Here is a 25,518-nt window from a genome sequence, read left to right on the forward strand (position 1 = left end):
AGCTTTGTAGAGTCTTTATGAAAATTAAAATGTTAATATTTTTTTAAATGCTTCATCTGGCATCTACATATACAAGTATATGTTAAATAAACCAAAAATAAATAAAACATAACAAGTGGATGAATAAAGGCTACTATGAATAAGGAGTGACAAGAAAGAAATAAGGGGAGTAGAAGGATAATTAAAAGTTGAAGAATTAGAAGAAAAAAAGAATGAAAGTTACAGTCATGAGGATAATATTTTTGCCCACAGCCCCAGCACAAGGTGTCAAGGTCCTGTCTCCAGAACCTATGGGTATGTTATGTGATGTGGCAAAGGAAAATGAAGATTGCTAATCAGCTGACCTTATAACAGAGATTATTCTGGATTATCCAGGTGGGTCCAATGTAACCACAAGGGTCCTTAAACTGGAAGAAAGAGGCATTAGAGGAGGTTTAAGTCATGCAGTGTGAGAATTGGCCCTTCCTTTGCTGGCTTTGAAGATGGAAGGGAGCCATAAGCCAAAGAATGCAGAGAATTTCTAGAAGCTGGAAAAGACCAAAAAAAAAAAAAAAAAAAGGACTCTCTTCTCGAGCGCCAATAAAAGAGTGCAGACTTGCTAAGACCTCAATTTTAGCCCAGAAAGACAAATATTGGACTTTTGACCTGTTCTGTTTTAAGCCATTAAGTCTGTAGTAATTTTGTACGGCAGCAATAGGAAATTGACATAGGAATTGTGGGGCAAAGATAGCATACCTTTCAGATAGAAAAGAAACAGACTAATGAGTCTGGTTGCTATTGATGCTGAACAGAAGGAAACTCCTTCTATTAGGACATAATTCCTTTCAGATGAAAGGAAAGTTTCCATGAATCTTTGGTTAGTTTGGCTATTGTGACAGGTCCCTTTAAGAGAAGAAAGAAACAGTACAATATTGAGTACAGAATACAGATATGGAGAGAGAAGGCATGGTATTTATCCCCGAATACTTAGAAACCCTTTCTGAAATATATCCATTTTCTCTAAACTAGAGTCACAGATGGAAGCATTTCTTTTTGAATAACACAAACCCCAACAATAGTGAGAACAGAAATGTGCCCAGATAAATGAGCTTCACTTGACACAGCATGGCTTCTCTCTACATAGGGTAAAAAATTTAGCTGATAATTAAGCATCAAATGAACCATTTGAAAATTTCAGTGCCATGAGCATAGGAAAATTAAATTAAATCAGAATTAACATATTAGGTCTGGGTTGAGTAAAGACAGATTATTGCTTTGTCTGGATTCTGTCTTGTTAAGGAGAAGCTATTCTTCAAAACATTCAAGTTAAAAACACAATTGATAGGATGGCATTAGCAAGTAAACATGATAATTAAATCATTTAAGTTCAAACTAATGTGCAACAGAATGTTCTGTTGGTTACAAGGGTGGCTTCAGGGGAACTATATGAATGTGTTTGTTATTCAGTTCAACCCAACACCTACTGTTGAGCTAGGCATAGTATTAAATGGTTAGACTTTAAAACTAATAAGACACAGTCCTTACCTTCACAAAATTCATAGTCTAAAGGAAGGAGATGTGGGTGGTAAACAAGGAGCTAAACTATAACAATATGCAGAGAAATATAAACTGCCACTGGATCTCAATGAGTCAAAACATGAAAAGTAACCGTTTGCTTATAGAAGCCCCATCCTATGAATGACAAAGTTAAAAAAAATGTTTTTCAATCAATACGTTCTCAGGTTGGCCAAAAAGTTTGTATGGGGTCTTTTTTCCATGGAAAATTTGGCTAACCAAAATATTATTTTTACCATCAATTGATTCATAAATCTGATGAAAATCATGGACCTTTCTTTGGGAGGAAGACTAAGGAGTCTGGTTGGCATTGATGCTAAAGAGTAAGAAACTCCTATTGGTACCTAATTCCCTTTGAATAAAAGGAAAGTTCAGGGGTGAAGAGAGGGTAATGAACATAAACGTACTCACACATGAATACATTCAGTTTCAGGGGGTTCATCTGAACTCCTGATTTACAGCAAAATATATCAACCAAGATATGTAAATTACAAATCCCTTGCAGGACATTTAGTCCTGTCCAAAATGCCCATAAGACATCTGGTCCACACTAAAAGGTCCTTGATATTTGCAGGACCATTTGGTCTCGTCCAAAACGTTCATAAAACATTTGGTCCACTCCAAAATGTCCTTGATATTTGGTCATATTTGGTCCTATCCAAAACATCCATGGAGACACTTAGTCCACACCAAAAGGCCTTTGATATTTGCTCCAAAACCATTTGGTATGGACCAGATATACTCATGGATATCTTGGATAAGATCAAATTTCAAGGGCCTTTTGGCCTGAACCAAATGTCTTTTGGACATTTTGAACAGGATCAAATATCTGCCAACCTACAAATCACTTCCACATATGGTAATTAAAATAGACACGCAAAATTGATTAAAAATTTTCAATAATGGTAGAGGAGAATGAAGATGCATCGTGTAGAGTTTGGGAGCCCTACTCTTAGCAAGCAAGATGTAGTCTCTAAGTCTCCATTTTTAGTTTTAAAAGTGCATAGAAATTTTCATCCAATTCCACAATGTATCCACTTTTTATTGTAAAAATATTACTTACCGTTTAAGAAATAATATAGCTTCAACTCCATTTCTCAGCCTCATATCTCTCAAAAAAAAAAAGTTGCAGTGAAGCTGACACCTCAGGTCGATGTGCCAAGAATCATATTTACCCTAGGGCTTCACAGCAACCCAGGATATTACTATATATCCCCAAGGTAAGAGTATCTCAGTTTGAAATGCACCACAAAGAACTGGCTGAGTTATCTCTTCATAGGAAGGAATTTGTACATCACATAATTTACAAAGTATAATAATTTTATGTATGGACTACATGCAAAAATTGAAAACTATCCATATGTATACACACACATATTTAGAAATTCCTCAAGATTCACTTAGTGCAAGATCAGCCACATTAAGAAAAACTAGTTCTACAGAATGAAATAAAAGTCCGTCCCAATAGCAGACAAATATGTTCAAGGAAAATATGCCTCAAGTTTAACAAAAAGTGATTTTTAACTGGTTTACATTTAAAAATTTATTTTATTGCTTTAACCTGTACATTGAAAATGCCATCTAAAAATTAATAACCACTTCTATTTCAAACCACTTTTTAAACATAGAAAATGTTTTTCAAAGCAATGCTTCAGATTCTCTTCCCCATTTGATAACAGGCCAAATTCTGCACACAGATCTAAATAAAAAGAACATTTTATAGATTATTTTTATTCCATAGAAAATAACTGCCATGTCCCCAAGACTATAGTAGCTTACTCAGGAATAAATGACTTATTTTTCCACATATCCCCCGTAAAGGTTTAATTTCAAAGACCTTTCTTATTTTGCTAGTTTGCCCATTACAGCTGAAAAAGTAAAATATCCAACATTTCTCTAAAAAAATAAGCTGGAAGTGAAGAAAACCTAAAACATTGTTTTTACAAATGTTGACTTAAGAATGGAATTAATGATAAGTAGATATTCATTCAGAAACCATTTACTGAACATGTGTTATATAGCACGGTATTTGGCCCAAAGACTATAGAACTATAAGATGTCTGGTGCTGCCCAGGCAGGGTGTAGGGCTGGACAAGAGAAACAGAGCAGACAGGAAAGGACATCATGGCAGAAGAGCTGGCGTGCTTAGGAAACCTTAGACTGATTCCTGAGGATCACCCCCTGCAAGCAAATGCACCTCGTTTTGCTATCTCAGTACCTAGAGGCACAGCATCGTGCCTACCTCAGTTTGATTGTGGTCAGAAGCCAATCGGATGGACGTAGCTGACAGAGGGAGCTGTGTGCTCCCTCTCTCCCAGACAGGCTACTAAATGCTTCATATACACTACTTTATGGCATCTTAACACTAACCCTGGGAGGTAGGGATTATGATCATCCCCTTTATATTGGGAAAAAAAAAATGCACTGTGGAGAGGTTGATGTGCCTAAGGGTGTAAATGACAGGTTAGGTTTGCACCCTGGTTCATCTATCTCCAAATCCTCGGTGCTAAATCAACCACTAACTGCCCCTGCTGTGGAGGTGATGTTTGGGTTGTGCTTCTCTTTGTTTTCCTACATTGAATTAGTTTCTTCCACCTGCTCCAAGTCCAGGACCTTTGAGCGACATGTTATCCACTTCTTAGACCATGAAAGAGATCTCTGCAATTCAACCACACCTCACATACCAACACAGCTCATATATAACAGTCAGTAAAAACCCAAAAACTGCAATTAAAAAAACAAAGTAATTCAGAAAAAAAAGGGGGACTGGGAAACACTGCCCTGGGCTTCCTGGTTCACATTATAAACCACACCCAGTTGGACAAAAAGAGCCAGGACTCTGTCCTGAATGAGAGAACTAGTTCTTCATCAGCAAACTTGTCAAAATCTATTCTACTCTCTGGAGAGACTTTCTTGGATCCCTGTCTTCCAGAATCTGTGGTTATACCCACAAAGAATGCCATCCTTTTCCATTGTCCCCCAAATCTACACACAGATGATGCTCAAGAAATTCCTTCTCCTACCTTGCCTATACTGTTAGTGGAATGTAAATTAATGCAGCTTCTATGGAAAACAGCAGAGAGGTTCCTCAAAAAGCTAAAAATAGAGTTGTTATATGATCCAGCAATCCCACTCCTGGGCATATCGTGGAAGAAAACTCGAATTCAAAAAGATACATGCACCCCCTATATTCATAGCAGCACTATTCACAATAGCCAAGACATAGAAACTACCTAAATGTCCAACAACAGAAGAATGGATAAAGAAAATTTACACAAAAGAATATATACACAATGGAATACTACTCAGCCAATAAAAGAATGAAATAATGCCATTCGCAGCAACATGGATGGACCTAGAGATTACCATACTAAGCAAAGTAAGTCAGAAAGAGAAAGAGAAATATCATATTGTTAGATAGTTAGAATAGGAAAAAGGAGTCAAGAATGGTGGGGGCTAAAAGACAAGGAAGGGAAAAGCCCGCAAGAATAGAACAAAGGAAGGTCCAAGGTCTGGAGTGAGGACCTCAGGTAAAACAAACAGCACTCCAGGCTGGCCCCATTTACACAGGGCAGGCCCAGGGGGAGGGGAAAACACATATAAAAAGAGGAGCCAAAATTGGGCGTGGAGGCCTCTTTTCTCTTTGTGTCTTTTGGGTCGGCCTGTCTTCACGGCTCAAGGATGTATTTTCCTTTACTTTCTAAATAAAACTGAGCTGTAACATGGAGCTGTAACACTGGTCCGTCACTTCAAATTTTTGTTGTGAGGAGACAGAACCAAGGAAATCACAAACTCCCCCGACATATGATATCACTTATAGGTGCAATCGAAAATATGACACAATGAACTTATCTACTGTATAGAAATAAACTCACAAATACAGAGAACAGACTTCTTGCCAAGGAGGAGGGATGTTTACATAGAATGAATAAACAACAACGTCCTGCTGTATAGCACAAGGAACTATATTCAATATCCAGGAATAAACTATAATAGAAAAGAATATGAAAAAGACTATGTGAATATGTATCATTGAATCACTTTGCCATACAGCAGAAATTGACACATTGTAAATCAACTATCCTTCAGTAAAATAAAGTGAAAAAACAAACAAACAAACCACAAAAAAAGAAACCCCTTCTCAAGATTTGAATAACAATAGATGTTGCTGTTGTTCAGTTGCTCAGTCGGGTCTGACTCTTTGAGACCCCACGGACTGCAGCATGCCAGGCTTCCCTGTCCTTCACCATCTCCCGGAGCTTGCTCAAACTCATGTCCATTGAGTCAGTGATGCCACCCAAACATCTTGTCCTCTGTCCTCTTCTTCTCCTCCTGCCTTCAATCTTTCCCAGAATAGGGGTCTTTTCTAATAGCAATAGTAACCCATTGTCAGTTCAGTTTGAGGAGGGGTCGTGAGGGGACGGCAGAGGATTGTTTTAAGAGATCAACATTCATAGGCTATATGTAATCCACTAATCTGAGTTTCTTTGGTAATCACTTCTTCAATTACTTAATAAATATGGTCTCTATGCTTTCTGATAGTTTTACTTCTGGAAACTGCAGTGTCCCTGCTCCAGATCTCTGGGCCCTGTCCAGCCCTTGGCTTTCTTAAAAAAAAAAAAAACCTTTTATTTTATATCAGAATATAGCCAATTAACAATGCTGTAATAGTTTTAAGTGGACAGCAAAGGGACTCAGTCGTACATGTACATGTATCCATTCTCCCTCAAATTCCCTTCCCATCCAGACTGTCACAGAATGGTGAGCAGAAGGCCTCTGCCTCCGGGCAGTGAGAAACCAGAGCCTTGAGCAAGGAAATACCACCCATTATGCATTCTTTCCCCTCAGGCCTGATCACTTTGCAGGTACAAAAGAGTCAGAGGAATATGGGAGCTCCTGACAGCTCAGGCTCATTTTTTTGGGACCCATTTCATCTCCTGTTAAGCATCCACCTCTCTGCCTCTGCTTGTTTTAGGGACAGAATTTGCCTTTTTAATCAACTGACACAGATTTCAGACCATAGCCAAAGTCAATGTCTTTTAGAAAAACTAATTATTCTTGTAGCTCTATTTTTTAAAAAATAGACCATTTTCAGTTCAACCTTTTGTCTTTCTTATAGGATATCACCAAAGGTTTCACAGAGGAGCCAGCATACAGCACAATCTGAACTTTCCCTACTAGTCCTCTAAAAGAAAGAAAGAAAGTCTCTCAGTCGTGTCCGACTCTTTGCGACCCCATGGACTGTAGCCTACCAAGCTCTTCCGTCCATGGGATTTTCCAGGCAAGAATACTGGAGTGGGTTACCATTTCCTTCTCCAGGGGATCTTCCCGACCCAGGGATTGAACCTGGGTCTCCTGCATTGTAGGCAGATGCTTTACCATCTAAGCCACTGGGGAAGCCCCATTCCTCTAAAACGCTGACTTAATAGACACAACATCTATACCTTCAGGAGCAGGCAGCAGTTTGACTAACTTTGCAAACACATAGCAAGATCACCAGTTCCTGAATCCTTATAGATGGCCGTCTTCTTCGAATGTCTTCACAGGCTCTACCCCCTGTGAAAGTTCATGCCCTAATCTATAAGGACACCAGTCAGACTGAGTTACAGCCCATCCTAATGACTTCATTTTAACTTAATTACTTCTTCAAAGACCCTACCTCTAAATACAGTCACACTCTGAGGGACTAGGGGCTAGGGTTTCTATACATGAATTTTGAAAGGGCATAGTGAAAGTCACTTGGTTGTGTCCGACTTTGTGACCTGTGGACGATACAGACCACGAATTCTTCAGACCAGAATACTGGAGTGGGTAGCCTTTCCCTTCTCCAAGGGATCTCCCCAACCCAGGGATCGAACCCAGGGCTCCTGCACTGCAGGCAGATTCTTTACAAGCTGAGCTACAAGGGAAGCCCAAAAGGGCATAATTCATCCCCAAATAACCCATAGGTCAGTAGAATAATCTAAAACTGAAAAATTATGTTATTAGAAATATGAAAGTAAATAGTAGAAGTTCAAATAAAGTAGCTGTCTCTGCAGAGTAAGGTGGACAGAGAATAGAAAGAAACTTTCCTGTTTTAAGTCTTGTACATCTAATTGTCTTTTTTTGAAGCACTATTCAAATACAATAAAAATAAACAAATCAGAGTTTTTTAATATAAAATAATTATGAAAGTATAGATAATAAATACCATGGCCAAATAGTCAAAACTTTCAGTGTATTACCAGATGCTTGCTGCTGCTGCTAAGTTGCTTCAGTCGTGTCCGACTCTGTGTGACCTCAGAGACAGCAGCCCACCAAGATCCCCCGTCCCTAGGATTCTCCAAGCAAGAATACCAAAGAGGGATGCCATTTCCTTCTCCAATGCATGAAAGTGAAAAGTGAAAGTGAAGTCGCTCAGTCGTGTCCGACTCCTAGCCACCCCACGGACTGCAGCCTACCAGGCTCCTCCGTCCATGGGATTTTCCAGGCAAGTGTACTGGAGTGGGGTGCCATTGCCTTCTCCAACCAGATGCTTGAGGGTGCAACAATTTATGACATTTAGAGCCTAAATAACTAAGAAAAATGGTGATAAACTAACCAGAATTCACAGTGTTTTAAAATGTCAAACGTGGGTTTATTACTTCCCAGGCACCAATAAACTAAAGAAAGGCCACATTTATAAGACATTGTGAGCCTAATCACAGAAGAGATTAGTCTACCACTGACACCCACAAGGAGTGCTTTTCTTTGTTTTCTGTACATCCTTGGGAAAAAAAAAAAAAACAACAACAAAAGAGTGAATTATGCAGGCCATTAATACCTTATCAAATAAGACTCTATCCAAGAGGCTGAAGGAAATAAATCTAGAGAAGAGCATTATACCAGTCCCCATGTGATTTGCAAAACTATGCTCCATAGGTAGCAACTTAGTCAACTGGAGCCATGAGGACCAGCCCAAGCTTCCCCCTCCTACATGCCTTATTCCAAAAGTTAGAATCACCATGGAAACATTTACCCCAGCTACCTCTAAAGGATAGTCGATGTAGGCACTGAGTAGAGTCCTACTTACAGTGGTACCAGAGACCCAAAGACACAAGGCATAAAAATGGAGGCCAGCTTAGGACAAGCTTCTGTACAGCTCAGTTGGCAAAGCCAGCAGTCAAGCATGTCACTGGGGCCACAATACCACTTAGGCTGCTCACTGAGGTCTGTGAAAACCATTGAATGACTGGTTTAATGTTTATGTTAAATACATCATCACTTGGGACATGCTTTTGATCAAGAAAAGGCTTGGGTGAATCTAGAGACTTTTCAACCCCTTTCAGCCTACAAGTGTTCCAGCAACAACTAACCCTGACTGTGCTTTCTACTTTATCCATTGGCATGGTCCCAAGGCTCTTTTGCTTATGGGGATGGCCCTCAATAAGGACATGACACCTCCTGCACCAGCCACTCCCTATTAGCAACAACCAGCCCCCTCCCATACCACCAAGACCTTCAGCCTCCATGGGACAGCGAGATGCCCAATGGCCAATTTACACACAAGCTTTGAGTGGTGTTGGGTGGTGCTCTCTAAGGTCTTTTAGTTCCCTGAATATCTGTCCTCCCCTGCCATCCACTAACCATTGGCAGAATTGAGAAGCATCATTTAGGTACTTAAGCAATTATAAATCTATATCTGCTGTAATATAGCTTCTTTGTTTTAAATGCCATCTTGATCCACTTTTGAGGTCATGGCTAGGGGCCAGTCAGTTCTCATTCCCGCCCAGCTAATTGAGTCCACACCCTTCCCATTTCTTTTATCAGGCTCTCACACCATGGGCTCCAATGCACCTGTTCTAATTGTCCCCGGGCCAGTTACTGGACCACTAAGGACAGACCCTATGCCCTGGAGCCTGCAGAATTATTCAAAACATCGAATCCACAGAGAACCCATGACACCTAGCTAACCCACTTGCCTACACAAGCTACCTCCTGCAGTTCCAACCTGCTGTTATCCTGTCCATGGGAACAACCTTCCCTGTGGCCTTGCCTGATAGCCTGCCCTTGTTGGGAGCTACAAGCAACAAAGAGCTCTGCCTTCATCTATCCAAGGGTCGATGTGCTGTATCCTGCCATCAACAGAAACTTTAAATTTTATAAAGCACCTACCCCCAAAATCCATATTTGCAGCATTTGTTTATAATGACACACTGCATCTTTCTACTCTGGACACAACTAGGGCTTCCACCCTTGTCAATTTCTCCTGCAAATCCCAGAACCACTGTTACTCCAAAAGCTTATCAGCAGCTGGAGGATGCTACAAGCTTTCCCAGAGCTCCCAGGACCATCCAGCCCCGTGAGACTCCAAAAAGAGAGAAGGGACATGATGCTCAAACTGCCACCCTTCTGCCAGCCCCATCACCTTTCCTTTGTCAGTACTTGACCTTTACCAAAAGTCCTAATACACAGAACTCTGAAGACTTATCACTTTAGTTTAGTGACCTGCTGAAGAAGGACATAAGGTTGGAAATCGCTCTATACTCTGGACCCTGAATTATAAACATGGAATCTTTGCAGAGAACATGCAGAGAACCCAGCTTAGCTGTCATACATGCAGTTATGGTCTTAAATCTCAGCTTATGACCCAATACGTGCAATGAGTCTGCACTTCCATTGCCTTTCCACAAGCAGATATTGCCAAAGGCAAGTTTACATCTTGTTACTGATGGAACATTTAAATAGGTTCAGGCCTTCCCATGTAGCTCAGCTGGTAAAGAATCCACCTGCAATGCAGGAGACCCCGGTTCAATTTCCGGATTAGGAAGATCCCCTTGAGAAGGGATAGGCTAACCACTCCAGTATTCTTGGGCTTCCCTGGTGGCTCAGCTGGTAAAGAATCTGCCTGTAATGTGGGAGACCTGCGTTCAATCCTTGGGTTGGGAAGATCCTCTGCAGAAGGGAAAGGCAACCCACTCCAATATTCTGGCCTGGAGAATTCCATAGATTGTACAGTCCATGAGGTCACAGAGAGTCGGACACGACTGATGGACTTTCACTTTCACTGATGAAACATTTAAATAGGTACTTTGCAGGTCAGTGGATATTTAGACACTAAGAAATCATTTGTGCAAAATATGAAAGACTTTCAAGTTTGTTTCTTTTCCATCCTTTAAGGCACAACAACCCTCTCGAAATTCTCACAGATCATGTAGTACTTTTTCAAATAAGATGTCCTAAGAGGGTCTTTACTGAGGAAAGGACACTAAAGCCAGTTAGAAACCAAGACACCCCACCTAAACCAAGAGAAATTTTCAAACAGTTCCATGCAGACTCTAAATTCTTGGGAGAAAGAACCACATATCTAAATTTTGTCAGGCTCCACAAAGACATCAAGAGGCAAATTAAACAGACTGTTAAAGTTTTATAGATGTCAAAAACGAAATCAAAAAGGTGAAGAGACTTTCTCAAGGTCACCAGTTAGTTGGTAGCAAAGCTAAAGCTAGAACTGAGATCCAAACTTTACTAGGCCTGCAAGAGTCATAGATGCCCTGACCTTCAGGGTTTTTATGTATTATACAAAACTGTCAAGTATCTTTAAGTGTAACAAAATTTAAAACTGTGATATAAAAATTGGAGGAAAGAAACATGAAACATGAAAGAAAGTAATAGAATATATCAGATATGTTTAAAATTATGGATCTCACAAATAGAGCCAATTGGATAATATTCAGTATTATTACTTGAGTATATTTTTCCCATTGTCTCTAGCCTACAATTTACTTAGTATACAAGGATTCCCTCCAAGTTCATTATCACTACGGAATTTTTAAAGCCACTGTTCTCTTCTTAGATCTTTTCTTTCTTACAATAATTTTCAACTAAATTAAGTATTTAAAAAACATAGTTCTGTGTATATATTACCATATCTTAAGATGCATAATGAATACAGGAGGGAAAAGATTTTAACATAGAAAACCACTTCCTACTAACATGAAAGTCTGTCAATTTAAATGAACTTCACAGTGTCCTAAAAACTTTCTAATCTGACTTAAATGACAAAATTTAGCCCCTCAAGAGTAACCCTTACTTCCAGACTCCATTCATAGTCCCAGGAGTTAATGTTAAATGTTTAAGATAATGTGAAAACATTATCTGGCCTCAGGAAGCTCAGAGGGGGTATCATGTTTTTATGAATTGCACTTGTAAAGCAATATTTCTTAAAAATACTTCTTCACATCTAGCATTAAATGGTTACACATAATTTGTCCTTTTATTTGTAAAGTCAGCCTTATAAATGATACATTAAAAAAGCAAGTAAAATTATACTTCTTTTCATTAGATGTCTGAGAATGTTATCATCCATGCTATGATTCTACTAGTGAGTGAGTGATGGACAGAAATTTCCTCTAGATAATTAAAATCTAAAGCTCTGGGGCTTAAATAAATTATCTGTCCTAAAATAATATGTCCACGCTATATGCAGTATAAAAGTAAAATAATGAACTAGTTTCCTAGGTCTGTGTAACAAAGCACCACAACTAGGTGGCTTAAATCACAGAAATGTATTGTCTTAGAGTCCCAGAGGCTAGAAATCTGAAACAAAGGTGTTGGCAGGGTTACTCCCTCCTGAGGGCTGAGGGAGAATCTGCTCCAACCCTTCTCCTAGTTTCTGGTGACCTCAGCAGTCCTTGGCTTGTAGATGATGTTCTGTCTGTGTCTTCATAACATCACCCCTCTCTATTTGTCACATTTCCCCCTTCTATAAGAACATAGTTCTGATGTTTCATCTCAGGTTAAGTATCTGCAAAAAAAAAAAAAAACCCACTATATCTCCAAATAAGGTTGCATTCACAGGAACTGGGGATCAAGACTCCAGTATATTCTTTGAGAGGGGGCAACATTCCACCTACATCAGATACTAACTGTTGTGAAATTCCTTAGCTTTGGCAAGCATCTACCTTCAAGTCTTTTGTGTGTGCAAGCTACGTCACTCAGTCATGTCTGACTCTGAGACCCTATGGACTATAGACCACCAGACTCCTGTCCATAGAATTCTCCAGGCAAGATCACTGGAATGGGTTGCCATTACCTTCCCCAAGAGATCTTCCTGATCCAGGGATTCAATGCATGTCTCCTGCAGCTCCTGCCTTGCGGGCAGATTCTTTACCACTGAGCCACCGGGGAAGCCCTCAAATGTTTTACTTTACTACAATTAAAATTAGTAAAGAAGAAGGATACTTTATGCCCCTATCCTGAAGCTGTTTATGAGGCCCTCAACCCTACTGGTGAACTGTTAATTGTACAGTAAAGTTTTTGAAGATGTAGAGTAAGAAAGTTTCAGCAACTTCTGCCAGCCCATTTGTGCTTAGCAGCTGCCTCTATCAATTTCCTCCTGGAAGCTAGTTTTCTACCCTCTAGTGCTGCAAATCCCCGTGACAAGCACAGAGGCACAGGGGACTGGTAAAGTAGCCTTCAGTTCCTCAGTGTGGTTCATTTAAAGGAGACTTGTCTCCTCGCATCATTTGTGAAATTACTAAGTTATAATAAGAAAGAAAGTCCAATTTAAATTCACATGGTATGCATGTAGCAAATATTTATTGAGTTCTTTTTATGCCAGGCACTGTTCTTGGCATTGAAGGAAATGGACAAAAATCCCTGCCCTTTATGAAGCTTATTTTCTACTAACGGAGGGAGTAAAAAATAAACAAGATGTAAAATAGACAGCACGTTGGATGGTTATAAATGTTATACAAAATAGAGAAGAAAGGAAAATAGAAAGTGCCAGAAGGCAGCAGATTGCAACTTTAAATAGGTTCTTCAGAGAATATGAAGCCGTGTAAAGAAAGGAAGGGGTATGGAGAATAAGGTAGCAAAAACAAGTAACAGGTGTCCTCGCTAGCTCCCAGGAAGGGGGAGATGGTTCTTTAAGTGGAGTGAAGCTAGAGGCAGATTAGTGGGTCAGGCCAGAGGGTGGCTTGGGTGGTCTGCCCACTCCCTTGGTGCTGCTCTGTGCAAGGATCAAGGGCAGTACCCTGCATTTGTTCCTGGCACCTCCCTCAGAAGTGGCAGTTGGTTTGGGGCCTTTTTGTATCTTATTGTTCATAATTTGCCCCAACTGCGTATGTGTGCAGTTATTTTTAGTGCCTTAGGCTCAGAGGTTAAAGCGTCTGCCTCCAATGCGGGAGACCCGTGTTCGATCCCTGGGTCAGGAAGATACCCTGGAGAAGGAAATGGTTACCCACTCCAGTATTCTTGCCTGGAGAATCCCATGGATGGAGAAGCCTGGTAGGCTACAGTCCATGGGGTTGCAAAGAGTCGGACACGACTTAGCGACTTCACTCACTCACTCACTCACAGTTTCTCTGTGTTTTGTTGCTCAAGGAATTGTTTGTCCTGGTGCAAGGGCAAGCACCCTGAGAAAGGGTCCCAGGTCCCAGCCTCTCTCATGAGGAGTGACGGAAAGATGTGCGGGCTGGTGATGCTGATTTAGACCCATAATTCATAGGTAGTATTTAGAGTCATGAGCCTGGAGACTTCCCTGATGGTCCAGTGGTTGATTCCGCATTTCCACTGCAGTGGGCGTGGGTTCAATCCCTAGTTGGGGAACTCAGGTCCCACATGCTGTACAGCATGGCCAAAAAACAAACAAACAAACTCTATGAACTCTGAGTAGGAAAGTTCGCAATTCAGTTCAAAAAAGTAAGTAAATAAAAATAAAGTCATGAGCCTGAATGAAACTACCAATGAGAGGGATGGAGGAGATATCCAAAACCTAGCCTTGTAATGTGCCAATAAAGGGAAGTTGAAGAGGTGAAGGGGGACTAGCAGGTGGGACTGAGAATCAACTACAAGGCAGGAGGAAAGCCCGGAGAGCATGGTGTCCAGGAAGCCAAGTGAAGACTCATTCAAAATGAAGGAAGTGATTGACTATGTCAAATGCACAGATATGGCCAGAGAACTGCAATTGACTGCTGGATCTACCTAAAGAGAGGTCACCAATGGTCTTAACAAAGCAATTTCAAAGGAGTGGTAGGAAGAAAGCCTGACTATAGTAGCTTCATGAAAGAAAGCAAGGAGTGGAATGGAGACAGTAAATTCAGGAAATACTTTTTAGGAGTTTTGTTACGAAGTAGAGTAGAGAAGGAGAGCAGAACTTGAAAGAGATATTGAGTCAAGGCAGAGTCTTTTTTTCAACAGGGGAGATAAACAGCACTTTTATCTGCTGAGGGAGAGGACCAAATAGAAAGGGAAATTGCTCATGCAAGTCAGAAATTCCTGGAGTTCTTGAAGAGACAAAGCAGTAGAAATTACTAAATAGGTTGAGAAACTGGTTTGTTTTAGGTGCTGAAAAGTTTGTCTGTGGTCATTGTTATAAAAGCAGAGTGTACAGGTTGATGAAATGATGAGAATCTAGAAGTTCTTTTCTGATCACTGCCATTTTTTTTTTTAGTTAAGTAGAAATAAAGTCATCAGCTGATAATGAGGATGGGAAAAAATGTACTAGGAGTCTGGGGGGAAAGGTATGAGAGTGAGCAGGAAAGCTGAAATTGAGTGGACTAAGGAAGCATGGTATGGGCACATTTGAGATTCATGGTCATGACTTAAAATGAAACTTCTCAGTATGATTGTCTATTTTGTTCTGGTCACATTCATCTGCGTGTGTACAGATGCAGAGAAGTGAATATACCTAGGGTTGTGGTTTCACCAGGCAAGTACAAAGAAGTAATACAGGAGTCAGACACTGAGGCAAAAGACAAGGGAAAAAAACACAATCATTAATCATGGAATTTACTTAGTGTATTGGAGGAAAGAAAGAGCATAAGGGGAGAGGGGCAAGAGACAGTGTAATTCCAGAGAAGTTGAAAACTTTCTGGAGTCATGCTACAGAGAAGAAAATGTTGGAAACATAGGACATGGTGGTAAGAAAATGGTATTTTTAAAATTAAGATGTGGAGGAGTTGAAATTAACAGTAATAATGACATCCAGGGTGGACCAGTGGAAGAAGACTAGAGGAAAAAACTCATAACCATAACATAATCATAATCATTTCCTTGGAGGACCAAGGAAATCAGAGGCAAGAATAAAGACAGCATCATCCTCATGGTTATAGACTTCACCAGAAAATATGACACGAGTAGTTTTGAAAGAGAGACAGTGAGGTAGAGGCTCAATCTTCAAGGATCCAGGAGAAATGATCTGAGGGTAGGGAGACTCCAACATGGAGAGATCATACATTTTTTAATCCAAGAGAATCAGATTCAAAGTAGAGGAGTTAGAGAACATTTTCCCCTCAGTATTCCACTTATTAAATAAGAAAGCCAAAAGAAGATAGACCGATGTTTCTTTTCTTAAAAGTCAATTTTATTAGAGTCAAAAAGAAAATATACTGATTATTCATCACAGCCAGAAGGGATGAAAAAAGTAATTGTGGAAAACAAAATAGGACCTGGACCAAGGAAATTAGCCTTGCTCCATAGCCCAGCCCTAGGCAAGGGTCAGAAATCCACATTATAAAATCCAAAAACATGAGGCAAGTCAGTCTGATCTGGATGACCGTCAATGACTTACCACACGGCCTTGGCACAGAAAGGAAGCAGACTCACCAAAGCTTCAAAGGTTTGAGACCAGATTGATCCAAGATCCCACTCACTCTGAGAAATTGAGGTCTTGGCATCTGTTCCCTGAGTTGGGGATGCTGAAGGCCATCCGGAAGCCCTCCAACCAGCTGCGGGCCCATGGGGCTGCTGGCCACTGGCAGTGTTGAAGTTAACTAAATGTTGTCCCGATCAGAAATAAATATGACCCACTCTTGTGTCAGAGAAAACTTCAAATGGGAAATAGCATGTGATGAATCTCACCCCAATTTCAATTTCAACAAGGCTCACTTTCAAACCTTTTGTGTTTCTCTGTTAGTTTTCTGTACACATTGATGCCTCAACACAGTCTATTTCCATAACAACACTGCTATGCACAATTGCAAAAGAGTGAGGAAAACATATTAAAATTGAATGTTCTCACAATCTCAATGAAAACTTCAGGGTGAGAGACAATACAGAACAGGCGCTTGTGAAGGTTTGTGCTCTCTTCCTCCAACAGTTCCCTTTCAGGTCAAGAAACACACTCAGATATGCTTCAGGCTTTGAATGAAGAAGTAAACAACAATTTCAGAATCTGAAGGGGAAGAGCATTAGACAACTATCTTGCTAAGAAAACAGTGAGTAAAAGATCCAAGCGCTCACTTCGGCATAAGAATGACTTTTCAGGACAAAGGAAGAAGGAAAACATGTGAAGTTGAATATTCAGTCTCCAATATATGGCCCCAGGTGGCGCACTGGTAAAGAATCCCCCTGACAATGCAGGAGACATAGGAGATGCAGCTTCGATCCCTGGGTCCCGAAGATCCCCTGCAGGTGGAAATGGCAAACCGCTGCAGAATTCTTGCCTGAAAAACTCCATGGACAAAGGAAGCCTGGAGGGTTACAGTCCATGGGGTTGCAAAGAGTCAGACATGACTGAGCACACACACACACAACCCCAAGATACTATGTCAGGGAGTGTTCTGGTAGTCTTTTTTTTTTCTGTTTCTGTTTTGAAAGGAGTCATTTGAGGAGTAACTGAAAACCTCACTGCCATTTTGAAGCACTCAGGGGCAAATCTCATCAGAAGCCATAACCAGAGGCTCCTATGTAATGTCCTTGGAGAACAAAAAAAACAATTTCTGGGATACAAACTTGCTTTCCCAGTATTAAGAGAGCTCTAGAACTGGTAAATTTTCTGACTCCTAATAAAGAGCTCTAGAAAGACCACTCTCAAGTTATATGCAGTCAAATCTTAAACTGTACCTGATAATGTCCTAACAAGTTTGATAAATATTGGTTGTGGTGTTGACAATGTATTGTTGAGGCTAAGTATAGATTTTTATATTAATGTGGCTCAACAACAAAAACGAATGAAAAGCTCAGGACAGGGAGACACTGGAACCCTGATACACTGCTTCTGGGAAGGGAAAATGGGGCACCAGCCTTGGGAGACCGTTGGTAGTTCCTTGAAAGTTTACACATAGAATTACCATGTGACTCAGCAATTTGATTACTTGGTATAGACCCAAGAGTAATGAAAATATGTGCGTGCGTGCTCAGTCGTGTCTGACTCTTTGCAACCCCATAGAACCAGGCTCCTTTGTCCATGGAATTTTCCAGGCAAGAATACTGGAGTGGGTTGCCACTTCCTTCTCCAGGGGATCCTCCCAACCCAGAGATCGAACCCCTGTCTCTTGAGTAACTCCTACATTCTCAGGGGGATTCTTTACCACTGTGTCATCTGGGAAGGCCAATGAAAACATACATTTCATGAAAACTTGTACATAAATGATCACAGCAGCATTATTCATAATGGCCAAAGACATGGAAACAACCTAAATGTCTACCAACAAATGAATGGTTAAAAAAACTGGTATATCCATACAGAGCAATATTATATGCTACAACATGGATGAACCTTGAAAGCACTGATAAATTAAAGAAGACAGTTCTCAAAAATTACAGATTTTTATTCCATTCATATGAGATGTCCAGAACTGGCAAATCTATACAGACACAAAGTGGATTGGAGGTTGCCAGGTGCTAGGGGCGGTTGGGGAAAATTGGAAGTGACTATAATGGGTTGATGAAAATATTCCATTTGTAATTATTATTGTAAAACTCTTGTGAATATACTAAAAATAATTGAGTCGTAAACTTGAAATGGATGGACTGTGAATTATATCTCATTAAAACTATTATTTTGAAAAGCTGAGGACAAATATTAAGCCAGAATTAACATTTACCTTTATGAATATGCCAAATATTGCTTTTCTATTATATATGTCCATTTATTTTAATTTGTTCTTTTGTTTTTTTAACTGGAGTATGGTTGCCTTACAATGTTGTACTAGTTACTGCTGTACATTAAGGTGGATCAGTCCCACATATACATATATCCCCTCTTCTTTGGATTTGCTTCCCATTTAGTTCACCACAGAGCACTGAGTAGAGTTCCCAGTGCTATCCAGTAGGTTCTCATTAGTTATCTATTTTATACTTAGTTTTATTTATATATACATGGGCTTCCCTGGTGGCTCAGATGGTAAAGAATCCGCCTGCAATGCAGGAGACCTGGGTTTGATCCCTCGGTTGGGAAGATCCCTGGAGGAGGGCATGGCAACCATTCCAGTATTCTTGCCTGGAGACCCCCATGGACAGAAGAGCTTGGTGGGCTACAGTCCATGGGGTCGCAGAGAGTCGGACATGACTGAGTGACTAAGCACAGCACAGCATAGCACAGAGTAATATATATAGAGAGAGACATATATATATATGACAGTCCTCACCTACCAATCCATCCCTCCCATCCTTCCCCCTTGGTATCCATATGTTTGTTCTCTATGTCTATGTCTCTATTTCTGCTTTGCAAATAAGTTCATCTGTATTGTTTTTCTAGATTCCACACATATGCATCAATATACAACATTTGTTTTGCTCTTTCTGATGTGGAATTCACAGATGACCAATATCTAAAAAGTGATTCTTCATGATTTAAGGGTGCCTGTCCATTTTTTCCATGTTGCTTTATGTATAATATATAAAGTTGTGAAAAAAGAGAAGGGGGATGGCATGTTTGTTCTTAGGAGAAGAAATGTCCAGGAGCCAGAAAAGTAGCATCTGCTCCTGCTGCCTGTGACTAAAATTAAGCCCTAATTTAGCTTTCAACTAAAATTATCATAATTGAAATAAAACTAACAAACTAGAAGTGACTTGCAATTTTCTCATCATTTAGGAGAGAAGGGGCCAAATGGTAACTTGAGGATAGTGATCTTCTCCCTTGCAGGGTGGCCTTATGGTATTAGATGGATAAAGACCATTGATGGAATTGTACTTCTTCCCAAGTCCTCCAAATCCATGATCAGTAAGTTTATATGGAGAAAACTCAAGGAGGCGATGGAAATGAGCATCTTGGGAATGCTCAGAACCTAGAGAATTATGGCATTTTTCTTTATTTGACTGTTCTTTCGTTCTTTTTTTTTTCTTTCTTTTTTTTTTAAATTTTATTTTATTTTTAAACTTTACAAAATTGTATTAGTTTTGCCAAATATCAAAATGAATCCGCCACAGGTACTTTCACATGCATTCACACTTACACACACACACACACACACACACACACACACTACATACATCTGTATGTGGACTACATATACCCATTTATGGACTACTATAGGTATAAGATTATATACACACACACATACACACTGCTGCTGCATACACACTACAGACACCCATATGTAATGTGTGTGTGTGTGTGTGTGTGTGTGTGTGTGTATAATCTCACAGCTACAGCAGTCCACAAGTACTGATTTAAGAAAACAAAACAGCACTTCCTACAAATATGTGCTCCAAATATGTGTTCAATACAAACTGTAAATATTAACACAATGATGATAATTTAAAAATATACAACCAGAAGCAAGCACTCCAGGGTTCTGGAAAGAAGCCAAGTGCTGAAGTTATGTCTGGTTTGCTCCTCGATAATGTCAACTCTTGTTTTTCTCACAAAAGGAAAAAAAAGGGAACATGGTCTTACTATAAAGAAAACCCACTGACTTCATACACAAGTTGGAAAAAGTCACATCTCTTTTGGGTATCTATGTCACCTATTCAGAGGACTTGCAAGCTTGCTATTGAAAATACAGAGGAAAAGAATATCCTCAGCTGAAAAGGTACCAAGTCTGTGAAAATACACATAATTGTATGATTAACACAGTCTTTTATAAACAAAATGGCATTTTCATTTGTTATATTGGTTGACAAGGAGAATCAAGTAAAAAGAAAAGATATTAATGCATACAAACGGGGAAATTACATTCTAAATTATATAAAGCTGTAATTTCACCATGAGCTTTGACACATTCTGTATAGAAAGAGCTGTTGAATTTTTCTCATTTTTCATCTCTAAAAGGAGATATTATCAAAAATCTAAAAGTAAATAGTGGCAGTTATTGTTCTGAATGTAAAGAGAGTGTTTAAAGGCAAATTTTTGTACTTCAAGTAACAGATTCCTAGGTATCAGGTTAAATAATGTGTTATGTTTATCTTTATTTCTTCTGCAACTATTAATAATAATTGGCTATATTTTAACTTTTCTATTTGCACAGAAATGATGATGGTCTGTTTCTTTATAATGGCTTGGGTCATAACCAACCAATATCAGTTGTCAAGATCTTAGAGAAATATGTCTGAACTTCGCAAGAATAATTAATCTAAATCCTTTGTGCAGACACTGGGTGTAGTATGACATGAGTCACTGATTTTCTCCTTTACAGTTGATATATTCAGCAATAAGAAAAGCTTTATGTTTAGTAGCAATTGTACTTTATTTTTTCCCCAAGGTCAAATACATTTAGGTGAGATTTGTTCATTCACAGATAGGCCTAATGCCAGGAATTAAATTGGAATTTAAGCATTTCTGATACACTCTGCTTTGTTGATATTGGTAGGTTGATGTATTTTCTTTTTGCTTTTGTTGTCTAATGGATGTATTTATTATACTTTGAAGTATAGCATACATACAAAACAGTATGAAGGATATAAATGTAATTGCATAGTTTAAGGAACAGTAATAAAATAAAATACTTGCATCTGATTCTCAGACCAATAAGTAGAATATGCCCATACATCTCCAAATTATATTTACTACTTTCGTATATAACCTTAAACAATTCATAGTTTGGTTTTACCTGTTTTTCTACTTTATTTAAATTGAATAATACTAACTATATTCTCTTCTGAGATATGTTTCTTTCAAGGTATATTTTTGAAAGTCATCCATGTTGATGAGTGTAGCTATTGTTCCTGACGCTGGCTTATTTTTCAAACAAATATCTACCTTTTCCAAAGACATATAGACTGATTTGCCTCTTTCAAATAGAATAAGCATTAGCTGAATGGGCGCAGTCTGTTGAGTTACATAATTTCAAAGATGTGATGTATATAATTCTACATTTCTTTCTTTCTCCTCTTCCTCTACACCCCACCCTTACCTTCTCCCCACACACCCCCAAAACAGGCCATTTTTTGCAGAGCTATTCTAGATTTTCTTATCTTGGAAAATTTAGAAGAAGAAAAAAAAATTTAAAGGTACAGCACCAATATTCGGAAAACAGGTGGAGTCAACTGAGGAAATGCTGGTAACATTTTTGCTGCATAGTTCTTTCCTCCTGCTCAACCATGCCTCCAGAAATAGCTAGCAACAGCTGTATTTTTCCATCTGGGTTCTTACCTCCTAGTGACCACATCGCTAAAGGAGGGCTTGAAAGAAAGCATAAAGCTGGCCTCGAGCTGCTATAAGAAGATAGGTTTGAGTTAGGGCAGAAGTAAATGAAATGCCGTTGTCTTAATAGAGGTTTCAGTTTAGGAAAATATCTTGATAGGTTACTCGATGGATTAGTTAGAACCTGAGACTGTGGATCTACTGAAGTGAAGTGGGATTTTTTTTTCCTATTGTTTAGCCCTAGAAATAATCAGAAATTTGGGGAATTAAGAGGAGAGTTGGGGAAAAGAGAGAAGCCAGAATGTTGATGTAAGCCTAGAGCAAAAGTTGGGGTGCAGGTAATCAGAAAAATGATTTCTGATGATGGGGTAGATGAATAATTTTTAAGAAAAGATATGGAAAATAATAACATTTAACTTATTTAACTTACTTTATCTTTAAAAGAATGCTAAAATAATCTAGTTAAGTTGCCTTGCCTTGCTGGATATAAATCTCTAGCAAAACATTTTTGTAAACAATAACTGCCTTATGTGAGTGAGTTTCCTTGTGGAAATTAAGAAAATGAATTTCATATCTGGATTGATGTGGTAAGAACAAAATAGCAAGGATGGCATGTGAATATGATCCATAAACAGCTAAACCTGTGAGAACAGGAGATTGAAGACAGAGGTGAACCGGGGCACCACAACTCTGCTCCAGCCCAGGAAGGGTTTGGGATGTATGCTCAGTGGGCAGTGGTGATGCAAGTCCATCTTAGCCGGAATTCAGGAGGCAAAGAGACTCCAGCCACCTGATGGGGTAGGATACGAATATGTTAACCTCTTTCTGGTTTCTATCTGGGGATATCATAAAATTAGAGGACAAAATAAGATTATGAACCATAATGTTGTGTTTCTGTGACATACGGGAAGACAGTAATAGGAGTGCAGAAATGAAATACATCGGCAAGCAGTAGAATGTTTGTAACTATCACATGGGACATGAAATGTGTACCACCCTGGGAAGAACCTATGGCATTAGGAAGATGGGCAGGAAGAGAGGAGACCTTGTTGGAGCGATGAGCTAAGACATATAAATGAGAACTGACTAGGACTGAATGAAATCAGTGCTAAATGAAAGTATAAATAATATAAGGAAATTTAGAGGAAGGATGGTTAATTTTGTCTGACACTGAAAATCTCTCTAAAGAGGAAACTTTAGAGAGTTTAAGAATTATAAGGATTTAAATGGGCAGACAGTAGAGGAGAATTTTTATCACAAGTCGATGGTTTAGTCACTAAGTCGTGTCCAACTCTTGTGACCCCCATGGACTGTAGCCCACCAGGCTCTTCTTTTCATGGGATTCTCCAGGCAAGAATCTTGGAGTGGGTTGCCATTTCCTTCTCCAGGGGGTCTTCCCAACCCAGGAATCAAACCCAGGTCTTCTACTTTGCTGGTAGATTCTTTACCAACTGAGCTATGAGGGAAGTCCAAGATACCAGATTAAACAAACTCCCCAAAAATGTTAAATACAAGTATTTTTTAATCTCTTATTTTAATTGGAGGCTAATTACTTTACAATATTGTTGTGGTTGTTTACCATATATTGACATGGATCAGACATGGGTGTAAATACAAATATTTTTTAAAAATCAGTTCTAGTGCAAGCTGACCTTGCAAGATGATAAGAAAATAAAGGAAACCCTTAAAAATAACAGAAAGCTAGTACAAGAATCCAAGGTGGCAAGAAGGCTCTCAATTCAGCAACTATACAAAGGCACTTGCCCATTGCTGGGAACCTAGATAGAAAGCAATCTATAGGCAAATACTACCCAAAAGGAAAGTGATATTGCTAATTATATTAACTTAAAATGCATTTACATTTGAAGGCAATGAGAATTTTTAGCAAAAAAGAATATAAATACATACTGCTAAAAGTTTCATTCCTTCAGGAAGATGTAATAATTCTAAACTTGCATATAGCTAATAACAGAAATTCCAAAGAAATAAAGCAAAATCTGACAGAACTAACAAGCAAGCTTGAAAGATTCACTATGATATTTGGAGATTATAAGTAGGTATCTTTCAGTAACTAACTGATGACACAGGACAACAATAGCAGTATATAAACCAAAAGAGATATAAAACAACTTGAATGGAATTAACAAAAAACATCAACTATAATTTATACACATCATCTGGAACATTTATGAATATTGACCATATAGCAAACCATAAACAAGTCCACACATGTTTCAAGTGACAGATTTCACACATATCACATTCTCTGACTGTAATGATGAAATCAAGTGAGAAACCAAAAATAAAGACAATTAGGTTAAAATAGCATGATTTTTAAAAAATATATAAATAGCTCATGGGTCAAATAATGATCCATAATGGAAATTGGAAACTATTATATATCAAAGCCTGGGAAGTTCAACTAATTCATTACTTAGAAAGAAATGTATAACCTTAAAGGTATGAAGAGAAGACCTGAATGTGTGCGTACGTGCTAAGTCTCTTCAGTCATATTCAACTCTTTTGAGACCCCAGGGACTGTAACCCACCAGGCTCCTCTGTCCATGGGGTTCTCCAGATAAGAATACTGGAGAGGGTTGCCATGCCTTCCTCCAGGGGATCTTCTCACCCCAGGGATCAAACCGGTGTCTCTTACGTCTCCTACATTGGCAGGCAGGTTCTTTACCATTAGTGCCACCTGGGAAAACTGAAGGGCTGAATACTATTGGGCTAAGCATCCAATCTTAGAATGCAGAAGCTTACCAGAAAAAATCCCAAGAAACTGAAAAGTTGGGTCAGATTCTGTGGTGCTGATTCTACTCTATGCTGATTCTAATGATGCTACTCTATTCTACTCCAGCTATTAAGAGTCTGTGTGCTTTTCAGGAAGGAACAGGTACTGTATCATACTGTATCAGTTAGGAATCTTACTGTTGTAGATGATAAAAAAAAAAAAAGCTTAAAGTGGATTAAACAAAAAAGGAACTCAGTGGCTGTGAAAAGAAAAAGTTAACCGATTTACTTCAGAACTGAAGCCTACTAGCCTATCCTGAAGCCCACCCTTCTCCATATTGGTTTTATTCTAAAGTTCCTCTTGGTGGCTGGATAGTTGCCAGGAGCTGCAGACTAGCATTATCCTTGGATTTACCCATCCCCATGAAAACCACATTGCATCTTCATGCCCTCTCTGAATCAATTTCTCTGCATAGGACACTGCAAAATGTTCTATTTGTGCAGGCCTCAAATCATGTCCACCTCAAATATATGACATATGTGCAGAAGAATCTGGTTTCTCAAAGGAAACCTAGTTTACCTTTACAAGATGAAAAGGAAAGGAAAGTGAAGTCACTCAGTCGTGTCCAACTCTTTGCAACCCCATGGACCGTAACCTACCAGGCTCCTCTGTCCATGGGATTTTCCAGGCAAGAGCACTAGAGTGGGTTGCCATTGCCTTCTGCAGGTTTACAAGCTGAGGGATGAATAATTCCCAGCCGAAACACTGAACACTCATTTCAACCTGTTCTCCTCCGATGATTCCTGGGACAAGCCTGGTAGTCGAGTCAGAGAAGGGGTGGACCCAAGGCCGCTCAAGTCTGGCTGACCCCATCTCCAACTGGCCCTCTTCAGTTAAGACTTTGCAAAGTGTTCCCCCAGCCAAGTGCCAAGGTTTAAATTCCGTATGCTTTGATCACTTT

At 39.3% G+C, this 25,518-nt stretch overlaps 1 protein-coding gene and 1 non-coding gene across 2 annotated transcripts in view; both read right to left on the reverse strand.

Annotated features, from left to right (window-relative positions):
- Positions 1-25,518, reverse strand: part of HS6ST3 (heparan sulfate 6-O-sulfotransferase 3) — a 727,486-nt gene that overhangs the window by 458,850 nt on the left and 243,118 nt on the right. The window lies entirely within an intron of this gene.
- Positions 6,880-6,951, reverse strand: TRNAC-ACA. Its single transcript has one exon. It is a non-coding gene; the product is annotated as a tRNA-Cys (tRNA).

This window comes from Bubalus bubalis, chromosome 13, assembly GCF_019923935.1.
Source record: "Bubalus bubalis isolate 160015118507 breed Murrah chromosome 13, NDDB_SH_1, whole genome shotgun sequence".
NCBI lineage: Eukaryota > Metazoa > Chordata > Mammalia > Artiodactyla > Bovidae > Bubalus > Bubalus bubalis.